At 41.0% G+C, this 19,610-nt stretch overlaps 1 protein-coding gene and 1 pseudogene across 2 annotated transcripts in view; both read right to left on the bottom strand.

The window, feature by feature from the left end:
- The window catches only part of FAR2 (fatty acyl-CoA reductase 2), a 136,079-nt gene extending 118,458 nt beyond the window's left edge, over nt 1-17,621 (bottom strand). For both annotated transcript variants that reach the window (XR_004424113.1, XM_033116796.1), the window contains exon 1: nt 17,363-17,621. The gene's annotated coding sequence lies outside the window, so the exon portion shown is untranslated. The remainder of the gene's footprint in view (nt 1-17,362) is intronic.
- Nucleotides 2,815-4,034, bottom strand: LOC117028779 (elongation factor 1-alpha 1-like; annotated as a pseudogene).
- Nucleotides 17,622-19,610: the final 1,989 nt, after the last annotated feature.

The raw sequence follows: 19,610 nt of genomic DNA, 5'->3' as shown, positions 1-19,610 counted from the left end.
GAGTTCATTTGCTTCCTGCTTTTCCTATATAACAACATCTAGGACACATGTACTGTACACCTCATAACTCCCTGTTCTATGTTTTTTCTTTTGTTTTTTGTTTGTCCCTTAACCACCGCTTATTAGAATATTAGAACTTGAGGAGCTCAATGGTACTGAATTTGCAAGGAGACTCTATCTTCAACAGCCAATTTCCATTCATAGGCTTCAAGTATTTACCTATTGGTACAATTATTTTTCACACTGTCTCTTGGTAGTAAAAACAAACCCACGATTCTGTTCCTGTCACATTACCTATTAAACATGAATATAGAATCATTTTCTTGTTGTTGATTTTCTGAAAAATATGATGCTACTTAATCCAAACATACCTACTATATCCAAACAATGGGAGTGTGTCAATATCAAAAGCATTTTCAAACTAAGTTTTTTGGTTGGAAAACTTCTCTTAACTGAAGTTATGCTTCAATAACGATTATATCTTTATTTTGATGCTTGCCTAATGACCGTATTTTGAAATTTGTGGGCCTTGGTTTTCTTATCTGTAAAACGTATAATCCTCAGGCTTGGTGTGATATATATTTTTAAAGTGTCTGCATAGGACCTTGCACTTGTTAAACACTCAGTAAATAGTAAGGGTGATTTTAATCAGCCACGATTTAGTGTCCTGCATATCACTATTAGAGTATTTCCTTCCTTTGTGTGAATTGTGTCACTGCGTTGACACCAACAAAAGGAAATCAACCGTTGCAAACTGGAGTCTGAAATGATAGTCTAACTGAGGGAGGTGTTCCCCAACTAATTACTTAAAAAGTGAAGCAGACAGGGAAGGCTCTCTTTAAACAAGACACAAAAATCTCAATACAAAGAGAAAATGTTTGGCTAACTCACCAACACTAGTAGTAAGAACTTTGGTTCTTCAAAACACACCAAAAAGAACGTCGACCCAACTATTCAACCCAACAATGTGAGTCATGGTTAACATATGGGCGACACTAGGCAACGGCCAGTAAACAGTTTTGCAAGGAACTGCAACTAGCCCTGCTTTTACTCAGGAAAGGCACGTTTTTAATTTTCCTTCTTTCTGCTGCTTCTCTAATATCTCTCTCCATCTTGGTTCATGCACAACTGGATCCTTATCATACAAACACACTAATGTGTGACTGAAGTTCTGCAGTCAGAGCATGGTTCCTCAATATCCTGTGTCTCTGTCCCACTGCCCCGCTCTTGGCTGAGGGCTGGCTGGGGCTCCTTTCACTCTCCTCAGTTCTCCCCTCTTCTGGGCCTACACCCAGGACCACTCTTAGATGTCCCCTGCTCCTTTCACCCTCCCTGAAATTCAGGCCAGCCAGCCTGGTGTCTGGAATGCCGAGAAGTCTCATAATAGATGGCCAGTACCAACGTTACACTCTGAGGAAGGTGGAAATTAGGCCCCCTGACGCCAAGGACTGGTCTGGAGAGGGAGGGTGAGGGTTTGAGGAGAAAAGAAGAGATAGAAAAAGCTAGCTTCATTCCAGAAACTTTGATGCTAAATTTCCCTGAGTAAAAACCACTGCTTATCTCAATGAAAGCACTGGAAACAAGCAAAATGACAATGGGAGCCAGCACTGGAAGTGCAACACAACTGTACCCTTACAAAATGATTGCCTAGTCACCGCATGCCTGCCTGAATGTGAGGACGGGAAGGAGCCCTAAATGGGTATACTATGCAATGCCTAATTGTTCTTTGCAAATTAAACTAAGTGCAATAGATTATGAACAGTCCAAATAGCCTTAATAATATGGGAAACCTTATTTTATGTCAAGCACTGTTCTTAGAATGTGACACATATGAACTCAGTTACTTCTCAGTACAACCCCTTAAAAATGTCTGGGTGGCCAGTTAGCTCAGTTGGTTAGAGCGCGTTGCTATTAACACCAAGGTTGCCGCCCTCCCTGAAAAACAAAACAAAACAAAAAACAAAAAAAAAAGGAAGGAAAAAGAAAAAGTGTCTGTTACTAAGTTGAACCATGTAAAATTGCCAACTCAACCATTTTGACCTACAAATGGCAACTGTGCATGGTTCAGTCTGCATTCTGTCTGAATTTTACAGAAGAAACTTAACTAGATGCACAGCCCTTAAGTAATTTGCTGGAAACTGTCAAGCCTGGGTCCAGGCAATGAGCCTCCTGTTTCTATGGTCGTTATTAACTACTGAAATATATCTCCTGTCTACCACATTGAATTAAAATTACAGAAATGGTTTCTTCCAATTTAAAAATTCTGTCCACGAACCTGTGCTCCATCATTCCCTGTCTCCACACACACCAATCTCTTCTTGACTTGCCTACATCTTTTAAAATGATACCACTGCTCACCCAGTCACTCAGCTGGAAATCTCAAAATCAAATTTGATTTCTCGTTTTATTTCTCTACTACCAGAATCCAAATAGTATTTATTAAGTCTATCTCAGCAGGAGCTGCAGAATCATAGGACATGAGAGCTGCAAGGAACTTGAGAGATAATCTAGTCATTTTTCCTTTTTTACTTTCTCATTAAACTTTGTTTTAATGGGTCTCAAAATTCTGTGACAGATTTCTGGTCAAGTTGTTTCCATTAAAAAGTACTGATTTTAAAAACTAACTTAATAATTGATTCACAAAAAAAGCCCAAATAATCCGTTCTCTTTTCCTTCTGAAAGTTTCATGATGCATTATAATCATTAACAGTCTTTTACTATTAAACATAAATGGCCAATTGACACAAACAGTTCTGAGACTATTTTTCCACCATTGATTAAGACAGGGCGTGGCAGTATGGGGGTAATATTCTTTTAGCCTTCGGAGCTTTGTGCACAGACTTGGTGACTTGGCCAGCTCAGCTGCCTTCTTGTCCACTGTTTCGATGTCTTTCTTATGTCATGAACAGCAAAATGGCCCAGAGGAGGATTGTCAGAGAAGCTCTCAACACACAGGGGCTTACCAGGAACCATATCCATGATGGCAGCATTATTACATTTCAAAATCTTTGGGACATCTTCCAGCTTTTTCCCAGAGCGAAGCTCAATCTTCTCCTTCAGCTTAGTAAATCTGCAAGCAATGTAAGCTGTGTGACATCCAGCACAGGAGCGTTTCCGGCACTGATTTGGCTTGGATGGTTCAGGATAATCATCATCTGAGCAGTGAAGCCAGCTACATCCATTGGTGGGTCATTTTCGCTGTCAGCGGCCACATTGCCATAACGGACATGTTTGACAGACATGTTCTTGACATTGAAGCCCACATTGTCCCCAGGAAAAGTTTTACTCACAGCTTTATGGTGCATCTCAACAGACTTTACTTAAGTTGTAACGTTGACTGGAGCAAAAATGACCACCATGCTGGGTTTAATAACACCAGTCTCCACTGGCCCGCAGTCAGAGTACCAACACCACCAATTTTGTAGACATCCTGGAGGGGCAGATGCAAGCGCTTGTCAGTTGGATGACTTGGTGGCAGGATGCAATCCAGAGCTGCAAACAGTGTGGTTTCACTGGCACTGCCATCTTTATGGGTGACTTTCATCCCTTGAACCAAGGCATGTCAGCACTTGACTCTAGCATGTTGTCACCATTCCAACCAAAATTGGCACAAATGCAACTGTGTCGGAGTTGTGGCCAGTTTCCTTAATGTAGGGTCTGACTTCCCTTAACAATTTCTTCATCTCTCTTTTGCCTTCAGGGTGGGTGAGTGGAATCCACTTTGTTGGCACCAACAATAAGTATTTTACATCTAGTGTGTAAGCCAGGGCAGGCTCATGGGTCTGCCCATTCTTGGGGATACCTGCTCTGAATTCACCAACACCAGAAGCAACATACAGAGCAGTACAGTCAGCCTGAGATATGCCTGTAATCATGTTTTTGATAAGGTCTCTGTGTCCTGGGGCATCAATGATGGTCACGAAATACTTGCCGATCTCAAATTTCCACAGAGAGGTATCAATGATGATATCATACTCCCATGCAGCTCGCAGTTTATCCAAGACCCAGACACACTTGAGGGAGCCCTTTCCCATCTCAGCAGCCTCCTTCTCAAATTTCTTGATGATTCATTTGTTGGTCCCATCACATTTGTAGATCAGATGGCCTACAGTGGTGGTAGACTTGCCCAAATCTACACATCCAATGATGACGATGTTGATATGAGTCTTTCTTTTCCCACTTTGGCTTAGATTTAGTGGTGGTTTTCACAACACCTGTGTTGTGATGGCAAACCCATTGAGAAAAGGCAATCTAGTCATTTTTATAATGCAGATATGGTCACTGAGCGGGCAGGTAGCAGAATCAGAATCAGACAAGAGTCTATAATCCTGACTTCTGGTGTGCTCTTTTCTCTCTACTTCAGTTCTCACACTGGACTAAATCTGTAGATAATACCTCTTTGCTTCTCCAGCGCTTCAGGACAAACCCTTCCAGGTGATAATAGCTCTACTCATTGGACACTTACTCTGTGTCAATCTTTCTTCTAAATAATTAACATGTATTAATTAACTCATGAATCAGCACAACAACTGTATGGTGTTTGCTATTGCAAACCCCATTTTACAAATAGGAATCTGAGGCCACAGAATTTAAAGTGATTTACATCCGGTCATACAGCTTGTAGACTAGTTCCAGAGGCCACGACCTACACTACCCAGCCATATACCCTTTGTCCCGTCCTACCCTTCAGTGGGCAAAGCTCAGACTTAACTCCTTTGGGAAACAGTTCCCAGTTCTCCCCTCTCTTTGGGCTGAGTTGAAAGTCTGATCTGCCAGACTCTCAGAGTCCCTATTCAATATCACATTGTATGTAATTGATGACTTATTTGTCTGTTCTTGCCATAGAATTTCAAACACTTTAAGAGCAGTGACTGTTTTACCATTCTTAATAATCACAGGATTTGACACAATGAATGACAGTAATCACTAAATAAATATTTGTTGAATGAATGCATGAAAGAATGGATGGGCACCTGACTCGTCTTCCTGCTTTCAATTTCTCCCTTTTCGAGCTGTTTTTTCATCTTAAAGTGAGCTGGAGAAACTAGTGAGACATTTAGTGCATTGGAGAAAGGTTAAGCCCTTAATTTATCTTCCTTCTTAATAACCAACGATAAGCCTTTTGATTACTGTTCCCCAAATGTTTGGTCATGAACTTATCACACTATTATCACAAATTTTTTTCATCCATATTCACTGTAGCTCAGACCCATTTGTTTTATATTTTACACTTTGATTTTTTAGTGTAAAATAAACTAATTTATTTTATTTTACCTAAAATAAGATCAGAAATTAGGTCCCTATAAGCAGGTCAAATAAGTACTTTGATCTTAACATTGAGGGTTCTCGAGTTTTCATAATCACAATGGATTCCAGAAGCCGTTACAGTGCGATGTGTCTTAAATGACTTTGTGCTTAAATTCATGAGTTCCAACTGAGGTGTTCAGGCTGCTCATATGTAGAATTATAATAAAGCATGCTGAGTCAATTGGATATCCAAATGGAAAAATGTATTTTTATTTCTCACAACATATAAAAAACTTAATTCCAGATGGACAGATCTTAGTATGAAAAACAAAACAATTAACTCTTTAGAAGAGAACATCTTCTTGATCTGTGAGTAGGCAAAAAGCACTCACCACAGAAGAATAATACTAATAAATCAGACTCTATTATATTCATCAAAAGAAAAACATTAAGAGAGTAAAAAGCAAAGCCACAGCTTGGGAGAAGACATGCACAATACATATATCCAACAAAGAAATCATATCATATGAAGTATATGCACAAATCATAAAAAAGACAATAGACAAATGGACAAAGGCTTGGGAACTTCTCAAGAGAAGCTATACAGATGACCAAATATACAAAACGTGAAAAGGTGCTCAGTGTTTTCAGTCACCAAAGAAATACAAACAAAATCACTATGTCATACAACTACTCTCCCACCAAAGTGGCAAAAATAAGGACAGGAAGCAAGAAGTGCTGATAAGGACATGGAACAAGGGGATCTCTTGACGACTGCTACCGGGAGTATAAATTGTACAACCACTTTGGAAACTCTTTGGCGGATTTCATTAATGCTCCCTCTATAAAGCAATTCCATGCCTAGGTATTACACAACAGAAATGTATACATATGTCCAACAAAAGACATTCATAAGGGTGTGCTTGATAGCACTACCCTTAGGAACCCCATAGTGGAAACTATACCTGTTCATCAACGATTGATTGAATGCTGGATTAAATCAACTGGCATTAATTTAAATCAAAAGGAATTACATGCTGCATATTCACAGTATGGAGTACTGTACAGCAACGAGAATAAATAATCTACCAATTCACACAATTTGGATAAATCTCACAAACATAATGTTGAGTAAAGAAGCCAGGTACAAAAGAGTGCATATTATATGATTTCTTTTATATAAACTCCCAAAAACTGGCAAAGCGAATCTATGTTTGTGTCTAGCTAATCTATGACTTAGAAGTCAGGATAGTGGTTACTTACGGGGGCAATAAGTAGTGACTGGATGAAGGTGACTGGACTTATGGAGTACCCATAACGTTTAGTTTTTTGTTTTTTTTTTAATCTAGAAACTGGAATTTGAGAGATGCTTGAATGTATTCAACTTATTACATTCATGATATATTCACTTTTCTACATGCAAATTATACCTCATAAAAGTAAGGAAAGTCACGTGGAGAAGAAACACTTGGTGAAGGCAATAGTCATTACTTATGTTCATTATTAATTCATACCTAAAATGTATATAACATTTGTTTTGTTTTTTTTCAGTTCTGTGTGTTTTTGTTTGTTTCATTCTTTTGTTGTTGTTGTTGTTGTTGTTGTTTGTTTGTTTATTTGAGTAACATGAAAGTCCTTTGTAGACATAGTTTCATCACCAAATTGAATTGTGGCATGGAGGAGTCCAGCATTAGGTCAGGTATTCGTCTTCTGAGTGTTAGGGATTGAATCGTGCCACCTCTCTCGTCCCAACTCATATTGAAGTCCTAAAGCACAGCATCTTAGAATGTGACCTCATTGGGAAATAAGTAGTAGATGTAACTAGTTAAGATGAGGTCATACTGGAGCTGGGTGCCCTTAATTCAATACGACTAGTGTCCTTATGAAAAAGGGAATTTGGGCACAGACATAGATAGACACGTAGAGGGAAGATTTAAAGACACAGGGAGAAGATGACCATCTACAAGCCAAGGAGAGAGGCCTGGAACAGCTCCTTCCCTCACAGCCTTCAGAAGGAACCCATCCTGCTGACATCTTGATTGGGGATTTCTAGTCTCCAGATTAGTAAAACAATAAAGTTCTGTTATTTAAACCACTCAGTTTGTGGTGGTTTCTTAAAGCAGTCCAAGCAAACTAATACATTGGGAAAACCAAAAGGCTAACTAATTGCTTATGGGTACCCAGCCAGATAGCAGGTGATGTTAAAGGCTCCTATACACCAGCGACCCCACCCCACCCCCAACTAGCATTCACTGAGCTGCCCCTGTTTTGGAACACTGTAGTGCTCTAAATAACGTGACCCCCTGAAGATGGAACATGCAAACAGCCCAAACAGTTCTATGATCTCTGTGAGGAACCTTTAGAAGGGATCTTTCCTGCTCTGGCAGTGGCCTGGGTCTGGAGTATTTCAAAGAGGTAAAATGGTCCACTTGATTGTTCCCAAAGGTTCTGATCTTGTTTCCACCATGAACTCTCTGAAAATCTGCTGAAAGCTATAAATCCTCTCATCAGACAAATGCCCATACTCATCCCGATTTAAGAGTATAGGTAAGGTCTTTGAAGGCAGAGGATTGTTTTTTTGATTTCTCTTCTAGAAATAAAGATGAATGGCTAAAGACAACAGGGTTTCCACTTGTCATCTTAGAAGTCAGCAATTAACTACTGACCCTATGGCAAGACTCAAAGGTATCCTGGACACTTTGTAACTTTCCCACATTGGTTATTTTTGCTCTTCCCTTATCTCTTTTTCCAGTGATTAGCACTTGATTACTTAAAACACAAAGAGATTGCAAGTCTATCTTTAGGGGCAGAAAGGAAAGGGGAAGCCTGAGGATGGAACCCACTCCATAGCCAGGTTGGGAGAAAGAGTGAGTAACTGAGAGGATGGGAGCACAGGCTAACTAATCCTCAGGATTTGTGATGAATAAAGGAAAACACTGTTTCCCTGTGAAAAACGTTCATTCCCTTCCCTGCGGACATTTTAATATTTATTTTAATTCCATTTCCCATCACACCTTTATTAGTGTTAACTGCTCAGGGCTTTGGGAAGCTAAATCATTGACTGGGGCTGGTTAGGAAGGGGAAGGGGACATAAAAACTTATGAGTGTTTTAGATTTTTACACTAAGCATCTTAAAAAAAATTCACAAACTCCTAAGTTGTGACTGGTTAAACATTGCTCAACGATTAGGGGGCACTAAAGCTTAAGGGCAGGTACTATATAACTTATTCACCATTATATTTGCAGAGCTAAACACCCTGTCTGGCACATGACAGACACTCAATAAATCATATACTGAATGAATGAAGAAAGAATGAACAAATGGAATGGCCATGGGATTTGCAGTAATAAGATCTGGATACTAGTCTACACTCATCTATTAAATAGAAGTGTGATAAGTTACTTTATATCTTTGGGAGTGGCTTTTCTTTTCTATAAACGAGGAAACTAGATCAAATATAGATAAGGTACTCAGTCATTCTACAATTTAGAATATGAATATACCTGATTAAGGCAAAGCTATTTGCAGTCACCACTATGTACAGTAGATAAGATGGTGTGATATGTGCCAACATATAGTACATCGAGGAGTTCAGGGAAGTCTAATTTGAGCAAGTTGCACTGTGTCCTAAAAGAAACTGAGACCTAATTTACCTAAAGGGAAATTCTGTGATCAGTATGCACTGCACAGCAATTGCAGAACCACTGCTTCAGGAAGAACTAGACCAATATAGTAGGAGGAAAAGAAGGAAGAAGCAATTCTAGGAAGGAGAGAGTTTTGACAAGTACAACATACTGAGAAAGAAGGAAACTGCTCATGTGGATGAAAGAAATTAACTCTTCCAAACCATCAAAGATTCCTGCACCCTTGAGAACAGTTTTGCAAGTGGCTTTTCATGCTCTCAAAGCCTTTTGGTACGAGAACAAGTGTCGGGCTTTTAGGTTATATACTCATCATGGCGATCTCATATAAACAAAGCACAATAGAAATGAGATTCAATTCAGAATGAGACAACAGTTATTGTGTAATAGAAACAAACAAAAAAACAGACTGATATGAAGTTGATTTCATTAGCATTTATCAGGGTAACTTATGTACATTTATATTTCATGTGGAATTAAGTGGACAATTTCTCTTGTTTTAGGTAAATGGCTCTATTTTTCTTAAATGAATACTGTCTATCTTCAAGATGCTCTTATCACTAGATAAAACTATGCTGCTACTACCCACATATCTTTTAGTATTAGATATCCTTTCTTGAAAGTAATGAGCAAAAACCTTCAATACATGCATGCACATTGAATAGTTATACAGTTGGGAAGATTCCTCCGGTTTCTTGACAATATTGTACATTGGCATATCTAACTCTGCCAATGAAGTACTTAAAGTTTCAATATGTTTAAAGGTTTCAAATATGTTGGGACCAGACATGTAGTTTAATGGTTTTCCTAATTTCCAACTTTCCTTTCCTTAAGAATACCTGGGTTTTGTGCTGACTTTTGTGGAATGTGTCCTCTCCCTGACCTATGATAAATAAGGCACTATTTTTCTAAAACGTGGAGCATTTTCACAATGACTTTTTCTCATGGCTTGGCTCAGGAAATATTATTCTTGCCTCCTGTGATCATCCTGTTATTCACCAGCGAATGTTACTGACCCAACAACTCCTCAGCTGAGGTGGAAGGACAAATAAGTAGATAGGAGAGGCCATATTTCTGCCTTCTGTACACAGAGTCACAGGGAAGAGGCTTTGCTTTCTCTTCCTCCCTTTACGTGCGTGCCTCAATGTTTTGGGGCCATCTCTGGAGGAACCTGGGAAGTTAAAATGCCTTAAAAACAGGATAATAGTATGTCCAAAAGCCATAAGGCACACATACTGTCAGCTGCAGTTTGAAAATGTTTTTGCTGGACTGTAAAGATTAGGGATAAAAAATTAAGACTTTTTCAAATAAACCATGCCTAAAACAATAAACAAATGGCAGTCATAGTGTCTGGTAATTATAGTCATTTTTGTCATTGTCTGCTTAATCACATTGTTGCCTACACAATATTCTTTGCTTTGATACAGGCACTGCTACTGCATAAAATGGAAAAATGCTTATTGAGTGATCTCACCTGAAACCCATTCTTTTTTTAAAGGTAGTTCTCTTAGTTAGGCATGGAAATCTCCTGATGAATGCGGCTGGCAAGGAACCCCATATTTCATACTGTTTGATTCCCCCAGAATACCCCGATCTGGAAAGATTTCGTGATAGCAGTGGTAGACCTAAGCGCCAAGCCTCCTATCTTCTGGTTTCAAGTCCCATGGAAGTCCCTCGACCAGTTGTGCCCCCATTTTGTATACCTGAGCTATGCTGGTTATATATGAAGCACCTGGGGATTTTCGTACGAAAAATCCTGATTCAAGAGGTGTGGGGTGGGGACAAGGAAATGTGTATTTCTGTCACACCAAAATTAAGATTGTCACCCTTAAACCATCACTTTCCACAAAAAGCGTGCATTAATAAAAAGTAGATTTGCCTCATTATTGAAATAAAAACTGGAGGTGACTACTCATGCTCAGAGGTGGTAGATTTCTAATTTATTGGAGTAAATTACCTGCTACCTCCTGGAGCTCTTGTGATATTTACCTGAGTGCCCATCCTCCATATATGAGTTCAAATGTTTGAATAACTCTCAAAAGCTGTTACCTTCAAGACTATCTTCCACTCCTCACATCAGCCTGTAACATTAGCTACACTAGCCATTGACAAGAAATAGCATTGTCATGACGCCAGTGCCAATAATGGTGAGGAGCTTCCAGGAAGTCAGTTTACCTATGTGTAGGTCTTCCACTGCTATATTCAGATGTTGAAATCTAGTGCTCAATGTGACGGTGTTTGGAAGTAGGGCCTCTGGGAGGTGATTAGGTCACGAGGGTGGAAACCGCCAGAGTGGGACTAGTGACCTTATAGAGGTGACTACAAAGAACTCCCTTGCCCCTTCCAACCTGCAAGGTTACAATGAAAAGACATCCATGAATCAGGCTTTCGCAACCTTTAAAACTGCTAGAAATAAATTCCTGTTGTTTATAAGCCACCCAATCTATGGTACTTTGTTATAGCAGCCTGAACTAATTAAGGCACCCCCTAATATGTAAAACAAATGAAAAAAAAACTATTAAAATTATCTATGGCTGGTGAGTTTACCAGTCTAGAATAGGGGTCAGCAAAACACCTTCTGTAAAGGGCCAGATAGTCGATATATTAGGCTTTGCTGGTCATTGGATGAGGCACTAAAACAGCCATAGATAATATGAGATGTATGTATGACATTGGCTGATTTCCAAATAATCTTTATTTACGGACACTGAAATTTACATTTCATATAATTTTCATGTGCCACATAACATTGTTTTTCTTTTTCTTCCCCTGCCCCGCAACCATTAAAACATATAACAATCACTCTTAGTTCAAAGGATGTATAAACACAGGTTGGGGTCAGATTGGCCCTGAGGCCACAGTTGGCTGATCCCTGGGCTGTAGAGCACCAGCCACAGCCAAGTCCACAGATGTGTGAGCTTGTTTCTTCTGTTCTGCTCGGTTGCATTGCTCTTTGGTCACAGATTGCATTCCTGTCTCCACCCCACCAGCCTGCAAACGTATTGGGAACCAGGAAAGAGATTTATTGTAATATCACTGCCCTAGGTATTCGCATGGTTTTGCTCTGCAGGAGATATATTATAAACATCAAATAAGGCCCAGACCTATCATGGGACACAAGATGGTCTGTGAAGTCTGCCCCACTGTTTATGCTTCAGGTTCCTCGTGTGTAAATCTAGACTTGACAGGACGTACCTCACAGAGATCCTGCATAACCTTGCCAGAAAAGTAGAAATTAAAAAAAAGAAATGTTTTTAATCAGACTGCAGCTCTTGCTTGTGAATATCTCTTTGTCTCGTATCCATAGAGCAGAAGTATTTCCGCCATCAACCTAAAGCCTATTAACAGAGTTGATTCCGGTCTCCTGCTTTCTTCCAAGCAGCATAAAAAGACATGAGAGGAGATGATGATGGTTAATAGAGAGCGGTAGATGTTAAAAGGTTTAATCTATTAATATAGGGCAGCATTTCCCAAAGTGTGTTATGCTGAATGCTGACTCTGTTAGATGTTCTGCCAAAAAAGCATTCAAGGTCAAAAAAGTTTAGGAAATACAGCATAAAATGTCTCTTCTTTCTTGATGATTCTTAATGTGCATTAGTATATTAAATGCGCTGAGGATTCCTTCAATAAAACTGCTTAACTAGGTTAAATCAAGTGTTTCTCAAGCTTGTATGATAAAGAAACCTTTTTTTCCCCTTCTCTTAACTACTATTAATATCCCAAGGAACTAATGATCCACATACTACATTTTGGGAAACACTGATATAGTCAAGGGGGAAGAATGGAAAGGTTTTGTGCAGGGGAGGGAGTTATGCTTTAGAACCATCATTTTGGTGAGGATCAGGCCTTTCTTTCCTGGTTTTTGTCATTTTAGGAAATTAGAGCCCATATTCTATCCATGTGCTCAAGCGAGAAAAACAGGAGCCATATTTGTTGTGGTGGTAATCTTTAAAAATTATAAAATGCATGCATGGTTTAAAAATAGTTCCAACAGTCCAAATGATAGTATGAAAAGCAAAAGCCTCCTTCCTCCTCTCTCTCAGCTCTACCCAACATACTTTCCAAAGGTACTAAGTAGGGTTAGCAGTTTTCATTCGTTTTTCAGTTCTTATGGCAATTCTAACTCATATGCATGGAAGCCTTTTGTTTGGGATTATAAACATTCAGCAGTATCTATTGAAGGAATTTATGCTCATACTTCTTTCCACCTCATCCACCTCTCATATCCACTCGATCACCAAGTTCTATCAATTCTACTTTCAAAATGTATCTCTTCTTTCCTCTTCTCTACATCTTCCCTGTCAGTAGTCACCGGCACTCTTTCCTAACTGGTTTCCTACATTTGGTCCTTTATCCCTCTAGTCCCTTCTCTTATTGGAGTCAGAAAGATCTCCTTAAAATATATATCAGATAGTCTCTGGCTTCAAAGTCTTCAATGGCTTTCCACTAAAATAACATTCAAGATGTTTATCAAGGTCTGTGAAGTTTTGCACGACCAGGTTCCTACCCACCTCCTCACACTCATATCCAACCTTTCAGCAAATCCCTCACCAAACTCCAGGTACATGTGCCTTCTTTCTGTCCCTTGAGCCTTTCCAGCCTTTCTATCTCCTTACAGCCTGCCCATTTGCTACTTCCTCTGCCCAGACTACTTTTTGCACTGTATTTTTTTTTTTTTTGCCAAGTTGACCCCTCTGACTCTTTCAAAATCAATTTAAATCTTTCTTTGTCACAGAGACCTTCCCAGAGCACCAAGTCGGAGCCAGTCCTTCTGTTTTTTTTTTCCTTCGTATCACCCTGTTCTTCTCCATACTACTTTCAACAACTTGTGTTATGTTTTGTGTTTTTTTTAAACATCTGTAAGTTCCAAAAGAATAGGGAGCACATCTGCTTTATTCAAAACTCAATGCTGTAAAATTGGCACTGTGTCTGGCCACAAAATGGGCTGAATAATTATTTTTCACATGAATGAAGCTAGCCAGTGGAAAGTTTTCTTACAGTTTCATTTCCTGCCTTTTCTTTACATAAAAATTTTGGCCCCAGAAAATCCAGATTTTCATTTTTGTCACACTGATCACCCAGAAGACTCATTCATTCATCTCTATCAGGAGTAGAACTTTAAGGGCTATCTCATGTAACTCTCCTCTAAAGCTTCAGTAACCATTTTGGTTTATTTTATTCTCTTCTTGGGAACTCATTGCACTTATTTTCTGTACCAGTCATTTTGTGCTGAATCTTATATTGCCTTGTACCAACTTATCTGCTATTGTTATCTAACGCCTTATCTTTACGTGTGCTGTCTTGCCAATGATGTCATGAGTTTATCAAGTACAGGACCGGTACTTCATTTCCTGAAGTATACAGCATGACTCTGAACAGGGTAATTGCATGAAGGAAGGAATATCCATCTATCGCCTTTAGCCCCCAATTGATAAGACCTTAATGTGGGAGTTTGACCCATTTTCTTTTGCTCTATTTTCTTCCTCAGCCCTTCTCAGTGTGTTGCCATCATGCTAGGAATGAAAGCTGGTATAAAGATGAGTTCTGAGGTCAGAGAGAAGTAATTAAGGAAGGAGTGTGGGGACAGAGGACTTGCCCAAAGTTTCTCAGTTCCTCCCTCAGTGTCACAGGACTTGAAGACAGCTCGGTAAGGGACTAAGTGTGCTTTATATTGCTAGAATACATAAAAGAATAACTTGTTCAAGATTTTGAAAATATGGGTTTTTAAAAACATAAATGAAGCAAACAGAATTACCTCCTCAAAATTTTTCAATTATTGAAAATTATTCTCATTGTTCAAATTTTGAATGAATTAGATCCAAATATCAACTTAATTCAGGAAGTATCTTTGGGATCCAAGTTATTTTGTACTTTGAGTTGTCACTTTCAATGTTGTCCACATAATAATTTTTTAATGAATATTACAAATACTGGAGACCTTAGCTACCTTTTCCCCCTCCAACACATAAGGGTTATAAAGGACCTACACCCCTTTTATTGTACTGAAACAACCTTCCTCAATCTACTTCTGGAAAGTGGAGTGGAAAAGTCCAAAATGTAATAATACCATTTTTTTTTTTAGCATAGAACTGTTCAGGATAAGCAGACATTTTCACAATTACTACCTCTTTTTACCTACCTCAATTACTATATCACAGCAACCTTTTATGATAAACAGAGTGAAGGTTATTTTCTGTTGTCTTTATTTTATCAATGAGGGAAGTGGACATAGAGGGCTTAGTGACATAAGTATGCAGTAGCTAACTTCCAGGTGAATTCACCTGGAATGTAGAAGGGTACGAGACAACACTGTTATTCAATAAGTTCTAAACAGGGTCAGGACTGGCTATAGAATTTGCAGGATCTAGTGTACCATGAAAATTGGGAGCTCCTTGTTGGAAAGTTATTAAAACAGCTGAAAGTGACAGCAGAACATTAAAGCGAACATGGGGTCCTTCTAAGTATAGAGTCCTGAGTGACTGCACAGTTTGTGCTTCCATGAAGTTGGACCTGCCTGGGGCCTCTGGATGGCTAACATCTGAGTGGTTGGGTATCAAAGAGACTGTGAACTCCTGAAATTTTAGGCAGAATTCTGGGTTAATGTGCATATGTTTGTTTCTCGTATTTCCTAGCTTTTGTCAGATTCTTAAAGTGGTCTGTTAACACAATAATGTGTGAAGAATGGTTCTTCAAGAGCTATAAGTATTCTCACAGAACCCACAATGTCAGAATAGATTGGCAGGGACCAGCTGTTCATGTCCACTGTGCATTATCCTTCAGGAGACCGTGTTGTGAATGAATATAAAAACAAAGGCTTAAGGCTGCCCAGATGTTGCCGGAAAGAAATATACTCAAGAATACATCTTGAGAAGATAGGAAAGCAAACATTGAATTGTTCAAGATGGTCACATTCTTTATAAACCCCAAAGTAATACACCAAAATGGTCTATTTTATTTTCACCCCCTTAAAGGGAGGTTTTCCCACTTCTGTGATTAGATGTCACATTCCCTCTTTTGAGTAAAGGAGAAAATGTCTCACTGTAAGATTTACCAACTCATGGCAATTTATATCTATTTGATAGATAATTATAACTCAATGTTAGAAGTAAGTTAGGAATTTAATAAAGTAGGCACAGAAGATGGCCTCAGAAAAAGGAAAAGAGTACCCCAAAGACCTGCATCTTGAGAAATACTACAGATGAAATGTTGCAACACTTGAGACAGGCTTGTAAAGGCCCCTGGTCATCTAGAAGTGTCACACACAAATATCCCTAAATGTGGATTTTGCTGAAAAGCCTGCTCCTGAAGTTTGAGAGTTTGCCTTAAAATTGTATTTAGTCCCCTTTTAGACTAAATATGCTCCTCAGCCAAATCTCCAGCTCACAGAAATGGGGATATAGAGAGAAACCAGAGTAATTCTCAAATTTCCATCTGCACAGTGTCAAACTTCAATTGATGCAGGCTCTCACGAGTAGAAAAGCACAATTCATTTGTTTCCCGGTCAATCTGCTGTGCCCACTCTGTTCTTGCTCACGGCACCATGGGGCACTATATGATTCAACCTGCTGCCAAAGCTCTTGCAGATCCAGCGAGAACCTTGGTTGCTCACAGCAGGTAACTCATCCACGTTAGAATAAGTGTTCATAATTCTACCCATCCGGAAAGGAGAAAGAGTAGGAGGCTGGCAGTTGGGACTCCTCCCTACGGTTTCTAGGATTCTTTTAATGGAATGGAATTGACCTGCGGGGATTCTAACTCGCTTTCCCGCAAGCCATCTATTCCAATTGGAGTCTTCTGGTACTTGCTCCCCTACTCTCACTATGCCCAGGCCACAGGAAGCGGTAGAAAACTTTCAACGGGAACAGACCCCGCCCTACCGTCCCTGGCCATTAGCCTGGGGCTGGGTACTGGCCAGGTCCCATTGCAAGGGTCCAGACGCGCGCATCCCAGGCTGGGGCTAGCGCCGTCCGAGACCGCGATTCCGGGGTCGGGAAGCGGGAAGCGCAGGGAGGGCAACCGAGAAAGGCACAGCGCCACACGTGGCCCCGGAGTTCACGCGCTCTCTCTAGGAATAGCCGCAGGGGACAAGGAGGCCTGGCCCAGACCTGGGCGGGCGCCTCTCTCCCTGGGTCCCCTATTGCCCTGGCGCTGTTCCCGAGGTTAACCCTTGCGGGCCTGGCCCACACGCAGCCGTGCCCGCCTCTGCGCGCGCCACCTTGGCGGGCTCTGCCGGCGCCCCACGCGCCCAAACCGCCAGCTGACCGCGGGGTGAGACGGGGGCCCCTCCAACCTGCAGATGCTCGGCAAACGCTTCCCTGCTCCCGCCCGGCCTCACGCCCACCCTGCCTCGCGCCCCGAGGGGACCCGCCCCTCCCGCCACCCCTGCCAAGCCCGCCCTCCGCGGCCACCCCAGCCCGCACTCTGCCTTCCGAGGCGCGGGCTCTGAGCGGCTGGGCTGCGGACCCTGCAATACCTGCTTCTCCGGCTCGGGGTGGGGTTCAACTAGTGCTGCTCTAAATCCCGGTCCTTCCCCGAGGCTACGGGAAGTACTCCAGCCACTAGGAAACTGCTCTCGTCTTTCGGCTCCAGAACGTGACACTCTATATATCCGGCTCCGAGACTGGGTGTGGGGCGGGAGGAAACCACCCTCCCCCCGACCTTCCCCGCTGCCACCGCGGCCTCGGCGTCGGGCGCGGAGCCGGCGGCAGCCTCCACCCGGGGCGGGAGCGCGGCGAGGGGCTGGCGGAGACCCCACAGGCCGCGGGGCGACAGCGTCTAGGGCAGGGCGACCGCGCGCGCAGGTCCACCCCAAGTCTCCATTCATTCAGCATCGAGCAGATCCACGCTGTAACTCCTGTTTTATTTTTTCCCCATTCTTTTAATCGGTGGGTGAGGGGAGAGGGAACTTGAAAGGCGCCCCTCTCTGGTCTGGAAAAGAACTCCCACGCCTGGAAAGAGAAAGAGGGAGGACGGAGGGAGGAAGATACAGATAGACAGACGACAGACAGACACACACACAAAGGGTCAGAGAGTCTGGTCGGAACGCTAGGAGGACACATCTTTCCCCAACCATCCTAGCAGAAAAGGCAGCCAAAACTCCGAGTGTACTCGGCTTGTTGGTTCTGCACACCCCGTGGGAGGGAGGCTCTTGTATCTGCTCCAAACTCTGCCGAGTTGCCCAGCAATGACCTCCCCCCACCCCAGCGCAGTGTCGTTTTAAAAATCCAGGACGGGCTGGAGGCGCGGTTTAATTATACCCAGGTTTGGAGGTCAAAAATCAGGCACTGTCTGCGCAGGGTGCAGGTGGGAGTGGGCAGGTGAATGGGAGATTGGAACAAATCAGATGCGGGCTAGGTGTTTGCTCAGCAGCCCTTCTCCAGACTGGCAAAAAAAAAAAAAAAAAAAAAAAAAAAGACGTTTTTGCGGGGAATTTGGTTTGGTCATTGTTACATTTTAAAAGGAAAAACTGGACCTATCATCAGAGAAGACTTGTAGAGGGAAGGACAGTCTCATGAGTGGAGCTACCATAGATCTCAGCAAGGATGTGATGAAAACCGGCCAACACCCAACCTCATTCCTTGGACAAGGTGGAAGGTAAATTCCCACATAAGTATGCTATGTTAAGAAAATCCAGAAAGAAGTATTGCCCTATAAACTATCTTCATTCCCCTCATTACAACAATCGACATACAGATAAAAACATAAAATTGAAGTCATGAAGGTTAGAATTAATGAAATGAGCTATTTCTTGCATTAAAAAAATTGCACCCATTTTAAATTCTCTTCTACTGGACTCTCTTCAATTAAATATATTAAGGAAAGTTTAGCCCAAAGACACTGGCTGATTTCCTCTGGTCACTTCCTGAAAGCAACAGCGATTGGAAAAGTTAGGACCAAATAAATATACTCTTTGTTACTCCTCCTCCAACTCAAGAATACATCTGAATGTGTTCTCAAAACGTATGACAGTATCTGAAAAGATACTGTCAAATGTTAGTGAGAAAGTGTTGAAATCACTCATCACACAGCAGGTAGAAAGAAGGTCAGTTGTTACAACCCTTTGTAAAGCAACTTAGCAACACATTTTAAAGACACAAAATATTTAGTCGCTCATTTTTTTTAAAAAAAAAACTGTTCTGAACTTTTTGGTAAAGGATTCCCATTTCTTAGAATGTATCCAAAGGAAATAGCCCACAAAACGAGAAATGCCACATGGACAAAGTCACAGGTTTATTACAGCATTATTAATAAAGTAGAAAATAAAACACATACTTTCAGTGGAATGTTAAGAAATAAAATGCAACATTATTATAGATTATAAAATCATATTAGATTATCACCATTAAAAATGATATTTATGTATGGATTATGTATTAGTTTGCCAGGGCTGCCATATCCAATACATGGACTGGGTGGCTTAAACAGAAATTTATTTTCTCATAGTTCTGAAGCCTAGAAGTCAGATTGAATTGTCAGCAGGGTTCGTTCCTTTTGAGGGCTATGAGGGAGAATCTGTTTCATGCCTCCCTTCTGGTGGGTTTGCTGGTAATCTCTGGCTTTTCTTGGCTTGTAGAAGCATAACCCCAATCTTTGCCTGCATCTTCACATGGTGTCCTTGCTTTGTGAGAGTCTGTGTCCAAGTCCAAATTTCCCCTTTTTATATTGGATTAGGGCTGATTCTAATAACGTCATCTGAATTTATTATGTCTGCCACAACTTTA

The sequence above is a fragment of the Rhinolophus ferrumequinum genome, chromosome 10 (assembly GCF_004115265.2).
Source record: "Rhinolophus ferrumequinum isolate MPI-CBG mRhiFer1 chromosome 10, mRhiFer1_v1.p, whole genome shotgun sequence".
In the NCBI taxonomy this organism is placed as follows: Eukaryota; Metazoa; Chordata; class Mammalia; order Chiroptera; family Rhinolophidae; genus Rhinolophus; species Rhinolophus ferrumequinum.
Note: the sequence above shows the minus strand (reverse complement) of the source record. Positions and strands in the feature narration are given on the sequence as shown.